This window comes from Thamnophis elegans, chromosome 1 (genome assembly GCF_009769535.1).
Source record: "Thamnophis elegans isolate rThaEle1 chromosome 1, rThaEle1.pri, whole genome shotgun sequence".
In the NCBI taxonomy this organism is placed as follows: Eukaryota; Metazoa; Chordata; class Lepidosauria; order Squamata; family Colubridae; genus Thamnophis; species Thamnophis elegans.
This window is the reverse complement of record NC_045541.1, coordinates 147,611,721-147,624,290: the sequence shown is the minus strand read 5'-3', so window position 1 is coordinate 147,624,290 and position 12,570 is coordinate 147,611,721.

Genomic DNA, 12,570 nt, shown 5'->3' with positions numbered 1-12,570 from the left:
TCCTGCTTTCTAACCACTGTTCCACCATGGCTCTATGTTCCTGAGCTCTTTGGCAAAACGACAACAATAGATCTAAGTATTTTATTCATTAATACCAAACACATATGAGTTGGTTTTGCTCCTATTGACAAAATGACACCAAACATACAGGTGAAACTCAAAAAATTAGAATATTGTGCAAAAGTTCATTTATTTCAGTAATGCAACTTAAAATGTGAAACTAATATATGAAATAGACTCATTACATGCAAAGCAAGATAGTTCCAGCCATGATTTGTCATAATTGTGATGATTATGGCTTACAGCTCATGAAAACCCCAAATCCACAATCTCAGAAAATTAGAATATTGTGGAAAGGTGCAATATTCTAGGCTCAAAGTGTCCCACTCTAATCAGCTAATGAAGCCATAAAACCTGCAAAGGGTTCCTGAGCCTTTAAATGGTCTCTCAGTCTGGTTCAGTATGAATCACAATCATGGGAAAGACCGACAGTTGTGCAGAAAACCAATATTGGCACCCTCCATAAGGAGGAAAGCCTCAAAAGGTAATTGCAAAAGAAGTTGGATGTCCCCAAAGTGCTGTATCAAAGCACAATAATTGAAAGTTATGTGGAAGGGAAAGGTGTGGAAGAAAAAGGTGCACAAGCAGCACGGATGACTGCAGCCTGGAGAGGATTGTCAGGAAAAAGCCATTCAAAAGGGTTGGGGACTTTCACAAGGAGTAGACTGAGGCTGGCATCAAGAGCCGCCACCACACAGACGGATCCTGGATATGGGCTTCAAATGTCATATTCCTCTTGTCAAGCCGCTCCTGAACAACAAATAACGTGAGAAGCGTCTTACCTTGGACTAAAGAAAAACAGACCTGGTCTATTACTCAGTGGTCCAAAGTCCTCTTTTTTGATGAGAGCAACTTTTGCATCTCATTTGGAAACCAAGAACCCAGAGTATGGAGGAAGAATGGAGAGGCACACACTGCAAGATGCTTGAAGTCCAGTGTGAAGTTTCCACTGTGTTGATTTGGGGAGCCATGTCATCTGCTGGTGTTGGTGCACTGTGCTTTATTAAATCCAGGGTCAACGCAGCTATCTACCAGGAGATTTTGGAGCACTTCATGCTTCCTTCCGCAGATGAGCTTTATAGAGATGCTGGCTTCATTTTCCAGCAGGACTTGGCACCTGCCCACACTGCCAAAAGCACCAAAACCTGGTTCAATGACCGTGGTATTACTGTGCTTGATTGGCCAGCAAACTCGCCTGACCCTAACCCCATAGAGAATCTATGGGGCATTGCCAAGAGAAAGATGAGAGACATGAGACCGAACAATGCAGAAGAGCTGAAGGCCGCTATTGAAGCATCCTGGTCTTCCATAACACCTCAGCAGTGCCCAGGCTGATAGCTTCCATGCCATGCCGCATTGAGACAGTAACTGCTGCAAAAGGGGCCCAAACCAAGTACTGAGTACATATGCATGCTTATACTTTTCAGAGGTCCGATATTGTTCTATGTACAATCCTTGTTTTATTGATTGCATGTAATATTCTAATTTTCTGAGATTGTGGATTTGGGGTTTTCATGAGCCATAATCATCACAATTATGACAAATCATGACTTGAACTATCTTGCTTTGCATGTAATGAGTCTCTCTCATATATTAGTTTCACCTTTTAAGATGCATTACTGAAATAAATGAACTTTTGCACGATATTCTAATTTTTCGAGTTTCACCTGTATGATGGAGGTACCAGTTGACTAAGGAGAAACCTTAGAGTGGAAAGTTTCTAAGGCCAGGGGAAATCAAACCCTTGATGCAGGATTTTTACTACAACATTCATAATATTTTTCTTACTTGTATTTAAGCACAGCAGAAACATGCCTGGAAACTTTTTTCTTCAGTATGTCCATGACATTGCCTCCATCTCTTCCCCAACTGATGAATGAGACAGCTCCATTGTTAGCTGTACCAGTATTAAAGTAGCATATTTCCACTTATTCCAACATTGTCCAAGGACAGCTTCAAGGTGTGCAAAATCTATTAGACCTTGGCATTCATTATCTTAGAAGAAAATAGGTAACTGCAATGATTTTAAAGAGAGACAGGATAAGAACTGGCAATAGGGACAATATAGCACATTTGCTATTGGTGCAGTTTTCTGCCAACTCAATAATGGAAAATTACTGTATTTAATCTCAGCAGTGGAGAAAGGTGCATAGTTATTCTGACTGAGCTGTAAAACCTTTCATAGTACCTGATTGACTTTAGCTGAGAATGTTGTGCGAATCCAGCAGTACTGATTTTTTCATAAACTAGGATTAGTTCCCTCATATTTTAAAAATGAGGCAGGGTTGTTCCCATTTACAGCTGGAAATGTTAAGAATTGAATTTAGGACCTTTTTGTATACAGTACAATTTCTCTACTCATTGAACTATAGGTAGTTCTCACTTAACAACTGTTCAGACCTTGTGGTAGTGTTGAACAAGGAGGCTTACTCCTGCTCCTCATACCTGCAGCTACAGCAACATTCACATGATCACTGGGTCATCATTTGTGACTTTTGCTGCTGGCTTCCAACAAGCAAAGACCATAGAGCCGTGATGGCAAACCTATGGCATACGTGCCAGAGGTGGAATGCAGAGCGCTCTCTGTGGGCACGTACATCCGCCACCTGTTCTTCTGGTCTTCGTGCATGCTGGAGTGCCGGAAACCCAATGACCAGCTGTCTGGTACTCCGGTGTGTGCGAAGACCAGCTCTCTGGCAAGCAAGTTCTGCTGGAAATCCGAAGGACAGGGGGTCAGTGTGTGCATGCGCACCAACTAGCTGGTCTTCGGTTTTCTGGCACTCCGGCACGCGCACTTTTTGGTTTGGGCACTTGGTGCGAAAAAGGTTCACCATCACTGCCATGGGGAAACCAGCAGGAGTTTGGAAAAGGTGGTCACATGACTGCAGGATACTGCAGCCATGCAGTGTTTGTCTAATAACAGCAACTGAGACTGCCAGAACTGCCATGATAAGTTGGTGTGATCTTGTGACATCACACCTTATGACCAAATTGCTTAGCATGGAGATCTTAGTTCCAATTACTGTTTGTAAGAGAGGGCTACCTGTATAGCTCTTAGAACTAAAAATACTGAAGATTGACTGTTTTGCATGCAGTGATGGGATTCAGCCAGTCCGCACATATTCGGGAGAACCGGTTGTTAACTTTCTAAGCAGTTCGGAGAACCGATTCTTGGAAGAAATCTCATTTTGTTTTTTTCCACTTTACAGAGCTAATCCTATAAGGAAGGAAATATTCTGGTGTTGTTTCTAGCCTAATCTTTGTTGCCCTGCTTACAGAAACTGTCTCTTCTGTTAACCCTTATTACATTGTAACAGCTAAGGCAAAGCCCATCTACATGAGTGACGTTGAATTTGCCACACTCACCCAGTCACATGACTACCAAGTTTCACCTACCTAGCTGGTCATTAGGGCAGAGAACCAATTGTTAAATTATTTGAATCCCACCACTGCCTGCATGTATACGTATCTTGATTTTCCTGAAAGAAATGTTTTTCTGGGCCTCACTACCGAGTTAAAGTGCTATCTAATCAGCCTTGAGTAGGCAAAAACACTTTTAAAAAATAGATCAATAATAAACATTATGAAGTATAGCAATTTTTCTGCATCTATTTCTTGCTTAATTGTGATGGAATTTTTAAAATCTGCTGACCAGCAGATTATTTATAAGGCTTTCATAAAGCTGCTCCAGCTGCTTCAAATTTTCTCCTTCAAGCCTAATTAGGTGGGATACTGGAGATTTTTAAAAGTTCCCCAGTTATTGTGTGGTATTCTGTGTCATTAATATTATGCTTAAACTGAGTTGGTATATCTAGAAGTATATTGTTCATTATGATATTAGGGAAGTATGACCAGGAGTGCACAACACAATTATACAAGCAACTGAGAGGACCATGAGGATCACAATCAATGCAGCCGTCAAGTTTTAAATGTGGTGCAGAAGTTACCTTACCTATCCCTTCTGTCCATAAAATCTAGCCATCTCTACCAAAAGCTCAGCTTATATTATTCCAAAGCAATTACATTTTCATTTATGTTTAAGGAAACAGATTCAAGTCAGGCTTCAGTTGCCACTAAGACTGATTTGTGTAGCATAATTGGAGTACAGGTTGTCCTTGACATACAATCACAATTGAGCCCAACAATTCCCTTGCTAAGCAAAACAGTTATGTTAGTTTTGCCCCATTTTACAACCTTTCTTGCCACCGTTGTTAAGTGAATCACTGTGGTTTTTAAGTTAGTAACATGATTAAGTCACTCTGGATTCTCCGTTGATTTTGCTTGTCAGAAGGTCGCAAAAGTTGATCATCATGATCCTGGGACACTGCAACCATTGTAAATATGAACCAGTTACACCCAAATTTTGATCACATGACCATGGGGATGCTGCAACAGTCTTAAGAGTGAAAAATGGTCATAAGCAGAGATGGGTTCCTACTGGTTCAGACCAGTTCAGCCGAGTAGGTAGTAACTTGGCCTGCCACGCCCCCGAACCAGTTCTCTCAGCAGCGCCATAGGTGCCACTATCTTGTTTTTTGCTTCTGCGGATGCACATTTTTTTTAGTACTGCGCATGCGCATCCCTGAACGGACCAGCAGTAGCAGCAGCCGGAACCCACTCCTGGTCATAAGTCACATTTTCAGTGCTGTGGTAGCTTTGAAAGGTCATTAAACAAATGGTTGTAAGTTGAGGACCACCTGTACTCAAACTTGCCAATCAGGATAGAATTAATAGGGGCAGAATCCTAACTTGTACACTTTTATCGGCAAAATATTTCCCAGGATAGAAATCCAAAGTTATTCTCTAATTTAGGCTTTGGAAAACTGGCTTGCTAGTGTGCAAGTTGCATATAATATGGATTAATTAATTCTCAATAGGTTTCAACTTTGTTGTACATTTTAGTCCTTTAAGAACATCTGTATGAAAATGTAAAGTTCAGTAGGATTCACCTTGCTTTATTGTAATGAGATGAGATTTCAAGGTATCTGAGGAATGTCTGTCATGCAGATATTTTTTTAAGGGTTTGTTTTAAAATGTTGTTTATTTACTGGCAGAGAGGGGTTTTTTTTGCAAGTTAGTGTGTTTTTAAATAGAATGCTAAATGTACCTCAGCTAAATTAACTTGCTCCTAAAGAGTGAAGCTTTAATTTTTTTAAACACATCTGTAGTTATAATGGATTCTATTTGTAAACCATTTAAATTTAAATTTCTAAGTTAAGCACAGTCTTTTTTCCCTCTATAGATAAGTATTTTTTTACATTCTTAACTAGTTTCTGAAAACAGAGTAGCTATGATTTAGAATTGCCATTTCAAGCTACACTGGCCTCACAATCCCCTAGTGATATTGTCAACACATCCTGAAAGGCCTTCTGATCTTTGCAAACCAATGTGAGAATTTCTGATTACCAGCTTCATCCTTACCCCCAACCTTCTCAAGCCACAGAAGCAAAGATAACCATGTTGATCACAAGAGGAAAAATCCAAAATCCTTATTAAGAAAATAACTTTATGAATACTCTTTTATATAATCTGAATTTTAGTCTCTGAAATCCATCCCCACTTTCAAGTATTAGATTCCTTTCCACTGTTATTATCTTTTATTTAAGCTAGCACACTATCTAAACTTACTTTCAATTTTGTTTACCAATTTTTCTTTCTGCTTTCCAGCTATGAAAATAAAAATTCAAAGTTAGAATCAGAGTTTATATTTGAAAACTGTTAATATATGTATATTTAATATATACTGTATATTGTTTGCATGGCACTTAAATTCTATAAACATCGGCACATTACCAATAATATTCTATACAAATTTCTATGTTGCAAAGCTCTGTTGCAAAGCAATAAAGTAGGGTTTGACTTTAGTCAGAGTTTTTAGGATTCCTGTTGATGTTATCTGAATGTGAAGAAGAGAATATACTATTTGGTTGGTTGGTTGGTTGGTTTTCCACCTTTGTTCTTTTTATTATTAACTCAAGGCAGAGAATATACATAATACTCCTTCCTCTTATTTTTCACACAACAACCCTGTGAGGTGGATTCGGCTGAGAGAGGGTGACTGGCCCAATTATGTTAATACTGTTAACTCAACTTGCCATGATCCATACTTCATAACAAAGTTAAAATGTTCTCGCACATAAAGAGTAAATTGTGACACAATATAGTAAACTATAAGTTTGCAATTATTATCTCTTCAAGATAAAACATACCAGTCCTTTATATGACCAGCGATGCCTTGAGCATGAATTATGACAAGTTAAAGATAATCCTGGTTTCCAACCTCAAATGTTACATTAAAATAACAACTGCTTAGCTCTCTTGTTTATCTTTTGAGCATTAATGTAAAATGTTGCCTTTAGCATTAGGCTTAAGATGAGAAAGAATGCAAATATAAGTCTAATTTTGATCTCAGGTGAAGGAAGGAAGGTAAAATCTTCATGGTAAAGATACAGCAAAGAGACTCCTTCAGTTTCCATCTTTCGAAATTCAAAAGTGACCACAAATGCACCACAAGGGGAACCAGAAAAGTCTGACATTTCACTCAGTGCAAAACTCCTTCCGGCATATTCACAGCAGAGGGATTCAGCGTTCCAATCTTTTTCAGTCTGGGAACTGGCGCCTCTCAAAGAGAGGAGGAGGCTTCTGGCATTTCCCTTCTCCCACAAGTTTTTCCACAGAAGGTGGCAATCTGTCTCTTTCATTTGAAATTGCTCCTAACCAACAGAAATGTAAAAGCACAGGGACGATTTGAGAATACACGTGGAATCTGAGTCAAAAATAGTCCTCTAAAAAAAGGCCTGTTGTACAGGATTTGCCCACATTTTTCACTATCTGTTGCACTCTTGCACTATTCCTAAGCTGTTTGACAGCCACTTAACAAATGCATTTTTAAAAGTTCCCCAGTTATTGTGTGGTATTCTGTGTCATTAATATTATGCTTAAACTGAGTTGGTATATCTAGAAGTATATTGTTCATTATGATATTAGGGAAGTATGACCAGGAGTGCACAACACAATTATACAAGCAACTGAGAGGACCATGAGGATCACAATCAATGCAGCCGTCAAGTTTTAAATGTGGTGCAGAAGTTACCTTACCTATCCCTTCTGTCCATAAAATCTAGCCATCTCTACCAAAAGCTCAGCTTATATTATTCCAAAGCAATTACATTTTCATCAGACAGGGTGCAACACAAAATGATGAATCAGGAAGAAGTTCTCCAAATTGTTTTCTAATTATGGAATGTTTTTAGTATGGTCTATTTTATGGTTTGTTTTTTTATTGCATACTGCTGAAAGTCACCTTTTGTGACATGTGGGGCTATATGAATATGATAACATTTAAAAGATAATAATACATTAAGCAAAAATGTGCCTAATGAAACTCACGATCTCGGTTTCTGCATATTAAATCCAATTATTTGTAGTAACTCCAACACCCCATTCCTCATCCTTGCCTACCCATGTTGGTTTAGGCATTAAGACCAACAGTTAAAAATGAAGTTGTTGCCTGTCTAAATCCAGATATAAGGATACCAGGGGCACTTTGTCTGATTTGAGGCAATTCTGATTATCAGAGTATCAGCTGCAGGGAGTGGAGAAATGCCAAGGATCTGTGAGAGAGGGAGAGTTCCTACCAAAGGGAAACAGACTTGCTTCAAAGTTCAAGAATTTGCAGTGACTCAAATCATACTACATATGTTTGTGTAGAGTAAAACTGCCTTATTCCTCATTTCCAAACCTCTGTATTCAAAAACATAAACAGCACATGAGGCTTAGCACAAAGGCCCAACTGCCTTTTGTTTTTATTTTTTTGCAGCTCTTGGAATCTTCTCTCTTTATGATTGCCGAAGACTTTTATTCCTAGTTATAATCTAAAAGAAAACGGGTACAAATGTTTCACAGATGGTATATAGATCTATCAATGAGTTCCAAGATAGACAAATGTTACAGTAACAAATACTGGTAATGAAACAGAAGGAAAGTTTTATACAGTGGTAGACTTGTAAAAAAAAAACCCCTCAAAAGGATTGAAAAGATGTACATAGCACTATCCAGATAATTTAAAAAAAATAAATTTGAGATGAAATCTTATTTTTAGTAAATACAATCCCAGAATTAGCAACTCATAATTTACTGAGGTATTTGCTCATAGCAATGAAGATAAACTTTCCCCACAACATTAGAAGAAAAATATAGTACCAATGATATTGGATTGGGAACTCAGATGCCCAGAGTAGCTTTGGAAAGTGAGGGTGGGACATATAAATTTACTGAATAAAATAAACTGGGAGAATATGTAACAATGGCAAAACTAACAACATATGTCTACAGCAGACATTGAACTAAATTCAAACAAGAATAGTTGAATGCATACTACATCATGGAGAAGGAAAATACCAAGGGTGGGTTTTAAGGGAGTCTAAATATTTATAAACACTGAAAAACAGTCAGAACATAAAGAAGGTAACTAGAAATTGACTACTACCTGTATCTACTTCTTCCTTTGTTTTCTCTCTCCTTTATTATTTATGAATAATAAATATTATAGTCTATACTTCAGTACTGATCATGAATATCAAAACCTTTATATTATAAAATAATCCATTTTGCAACTGTTTATCAATACCATACTCAGCATTAATTGTACATTTTAAGCAACCTTATGTTCATATTTTAGAAATCATATTTATAATTTTTCCTTATTTTGAAAGGTTTTGTTAATCTAAATTATCACAGTGTTAACAATTACTAGTCTCTACTCTACAAATACGACTGTACTCGTATGTATCTGTATTCTATAATATATTAGTCACATTTTGTAATTCCATAAAACTATTAATTTGGGGGGAAAGGGGGATGCTTAAAGGACCTGGTTCTTTCCTTCTTCATTCCTCCTAACCCTAAATTGAAAGTTGATCAACCAAAGCTTGAGCCATCAGACAGCTATCCCAGCATGACATTTGCATCCTCTCTGTCAATCCTACTGCATGCTGCCTCTTTTGTCTTTATTCAGTCATTGCAGTCAGCTGATTTCCCTTCAAAGTAAATGAGTGGAAAGTGTAATAGATTTTAGGACACCTTCATGTTGCCCTTGGATGGTGTCTGAAGTAGGGGAATGACTCAATCCTTTCTTACTCATGGCTGGGGAGAAGAAGATGGCAATATTAGAGAAGTGGTAGGAAAAAAGATGTGGCCAGGACATGCTTGCACTATGGTTAGTTGGAAGTATGAAAAGAGCAAAAAATAGTTGGGGGACATACAAATATATATATATATATATAATATTCTCAGTTTCATTAGTGACTTACAGTACAGTAGATAAAGGGAGCAATAAATAAAGACCCCAAAATCAAAGCGACAAAACTGATTATACCAATGTCCAACCAGACTTTACAGTTTCCTTAGTTCTATTATGTTGAACTGAAATCAGCACAAATCTTGAATTTTATAAAATGTGGCGAACCATATATATGAACTAGAGACTCAGAAATGTGCTTCCTTTTCATGTCACCAGATGTAGTTGAAAATCTGCCTGCAAAAAAAGAAAACAGTGGGTACGTTTTTCCTCCAAAAATCTCAAAACAAAAACCTGAAAGAAAAAGGTGTATCCAACAGCATAACATTAGTATCCCTCTGTGTATCTTGGCCCAAATACTTATAACAAAACCCTAATATTAATGTTATCCTGCAAAATACCCTAAGCAATGCTAGAGCAATATAATTATTTATTTATATATAAGGGTTCTTAATTGCTTTAAATTATTGGAGGTTGTCTGTATAAAAGACTGAAGTTTTATAAAATGTATAGAGAAACTGGGTGGAAATACTAACTACTCCAAACCAAGGATGATGATGCATATAAACAAAACAATCAAATTAAAAGACTACAACTCTTGTTAGCAACTCATTTTTCTTAATCAAATACATTCAAGTTTCTCAATACATCTCCCAGGCACCACAACACTCAGAATGCAAGGCTTAAATCTTGTTTCCCACATTTTCAAGCAGTATTTTCTGAAATATAAAATTCATGTATTGTTTAACAAAAACAATCACTATACAAGATTCTGCTCCACACTGTTTATAACTTACCAAGAATCCTAGGGAATAGGGTATTGTGGAGTAATTCAGCTCGGGTTCCCAGTCAGATCATTGTAAGAGAAATGTCTTAATAGATCCTTTAACAATGAGGAATCAGAGATAGCCTTTCACTGAAGCACATATTGTTTATTACGGTACCAAAGGCAACAGAGGTTAACCTAAAGAGGGGTGGAGCTGCAACCTTATTATGTAGACACATTCTAATTATGGTATACATACAATCAGTACGGTAGATTAATTTACTGGATATAGCAACACATTTTGATTTGATATGCACATTGATGAGGTAAAGATAGTGAGGTAATGAAGATGACACACAGAAAATAGCTCATTGAGTTAGACAAAGACTATGTTCTCTGAATAAAGTCACGACTGATGTGTTGCACTTTCTTCTAGGTATTATTTCCCAATGATCTTGCTTATTTCCCAGTGTTGTTCTATCTCTCAGTGGCCTAATCACATTCTTTGAGTCTAAATGTCCTATACTATAGCTTAGCTGGCAGTTTATTTTTCCCATGGTACATACATTTGGAGAGGGGATACTTTACTTGCCTTAACTAGCACTATTTCTTTCTGCAGTCCTCGACTTATGACACAATTGAACCCAAAATGTCTTTTGCTAAACGAAATAGTTGTTTAACTGAATTTTGGCCCATTTTACGACCTTACTTGCCACAGTTGTTAAGTGAATCACTGAAGTTTCTAACTTAGTAATGTGGTCGTTCAGTGAATTTGGCTTCCCCATTGACTTTGCTTGTCAGAAGGTCACAAAAGGTGATCACATGACCCCAGGTCCCTCTCCTTTAACTATTGCTTATTGAAAACTGGAACACATCTTACTATTAGGAGGAAGAACAACCATAAGCTAATAGAATGGTCATAATAGCAATAGCAATAGCAGTTAGACTTATATATCGTTTCATAGGGCTTTCAGCCCTCTCTAAGCGGTTTACAGAGTCAGCATATTGCCAACAACAATCCGGGTCCTCATTTTACCCACCTCGGAAGGATGGAAGGCTGAGTCAACCCTGAGCCGGTGAGATTTGAACAGCCGAACTGCAGAACTGCAGTCAGCTGAAGTAGCCTGCAGTGCTGCATTTAACCACTGCGCCACCTCGGCTCATAAATAATAAAAAACCATTAAGGAATATTGAGATAAAATAGTGTCCAGAGAACAGGTTGAATAATGTGTTGGGAACAGTGGTGGGTTTCAAAAATTTTTGGAACCTGTTCTGTAGGTGTGGCCTGCTTTCCGGGTCCACTGGTGGAACCTCTTCTAACCGGTTCAGTAGATTTGACGAACCGGTTCTACCGAATAGGTGCGAACTGGTAGGAACCCACCTCTGGTTGGGAACTTTAAGTCAGCCAGACATCACAATGATGGAATAAATATATATTGACCCAGTGTTCTTTTAACCCAAAGTATCAAGGATTTTGTCTGGGATTCTCTTGATATAGATCTACACTCCATCATTAAGCTATAATTGTCAGCCTTATATTTTTTCTTGGTAGCCTGACTAATCTTTCTCCCTTTTTTTCCGTCTACGTTAATTAGTTTTAGAACATAATCCTGCATGCAGGAACTGTGTCTGTTTTTATATCTGTAAAATTCCTCATGGGATGTATTCTGCTTTATTTTAGTATGTATTACTTGTATAATAAGTTAGACAAAATCATCAGAATAGAATTGTAAGTACAAATCATATGAGTGAAAGTACATATTTAGTGCCATTTGAATGTCATAGTATATGAAAATCCAGCACTAGACTTTATGTTTACAAATTTCAGTTTTGTAATGCATAATTATATAGTAGCCATTGTCTACTATATTTATCTCATACAAAAAGAGGCAAAGTCTAATGCAGCTATGTCAGATTTGTACAAAACAAATCCTAGGAGCATCTGCAGATATAATAATTTAAGAACAAAATAGTAGTACATTTCTTAGCAGATTGAAATGGTATCTATGGTGACCACACAGATAAAGAAGAAACCATTTTGGCTGAATTAAGTTGATTCAGGGTTCACAAAATAGCTTAGCTTAAAAAAACTGGAAGAGGGCTAAAACAATTAATTCTCAGTTCTCTTAATTTTGAAAATGAAAATAGTGTAGTCCCACCTATAAACAAATCCCCTTAATACTCCTTCTTGAACTTCACTGGTAACTTTTTTACATAAACAAAGAAAAAATGTGTTTGCATTTTCTGAAATTGATAGGAAAACTAATAGAAAACGACAGATAACACACACAAAAATCATTCGTTCTTTATTATTGTTCCCCCTTGATAGATATTACAATATCTTAACAGTTAGAAAATTACAGTACTTTTTAAAACCTCCTATTATACTTAAATACATAGTTTATTCACATGTTAAGTTTTATATTTGTTGCAAAATGTATGATTT